General features: G+C 48.5%; 1 protein-coding gene across 5 annotated transcripts in view; it reads right to left on the bottom strand.

Moving 5' to 3' along the window:
- Positions 1 to 598, bottom strand: part of JUP (junction plakoglobin) — a 26,996-nt gene that overhangs the window by 4,098 nt on the left and 22,300 nt on the right. The window lies entirely within an intron of this gene.

The following is a 598-nucleotide window of genomic DNA, read 5'->3' as shown; positions in this document are numbered from 1 at the left end:
ATTTTATTTAAATTTATTTATTTATTTATTGGCTGCATTGGATCTTCGTTGCTGCGCGCGGGCTTTCCCTAGTTGCAGTGAGTGGGGGCTACTCTTTGTTGCGGTGCGCAGGCTTCTCATTGCAGTGGCTTCTCTTGTTGTGGAGCACAGGCTCTAGACGTGCAGGCTTCAGCAGTTGTGGCTCGCGGGCACTAGAGCACAGGCTCAGTAGTTGTGGCGCACGGGCTTAGTTGCTCCGCGGCATGTGGGATCTTCCCGGACCAGGGCTCAAACCCGTGTCCCCTGCATTGGCAGGCGGATTCCCAATCACTGCGCCACCAGGGAAGTCCCAGGACCGTTCCTTTTTTAACCATTCTCTTGTCACTGGACAGTCGGTTACTTTTCAATTATTAGTAGTAACACTGCAATTGTCAGCTCTGTGCATACATCTATGCCATGTCTCCAATTACATTATGCTATTTCATAAAGACAGAGTCCCAGACCTGTACTACTTGGCTGTCTATACATATTTCAAAACTGCTTTCTGGAAAGGTTTTACCACCTTATCTTCCCACCAGCGGGGTCTAAGACTGCCCATTTTATCACATCTTCATCAGCT

The sequence above is a fragment of the Neophocaena asiaeorientalis genome, unplaced genomic scaffold (genome assembly GCF_003031525.2).
Source record: "Neophocaena asiaeorientalis asiaeorientalis breed wild unplaced genomic scaffold, Neophocaena_asiaeorientalis_V1.1 scaffold1, whole genome shotgun sequence".
Lineage (NCBI taxonomy): Eukaryota > Metazoa > Chordata > Mammalia > Artiodactyla > Phocoenidae > Neophocaena > Neophocaena asiaeorientalis.
This window is presented reverse-complemented; position numbering and strand designations above follow the sequence as displayed.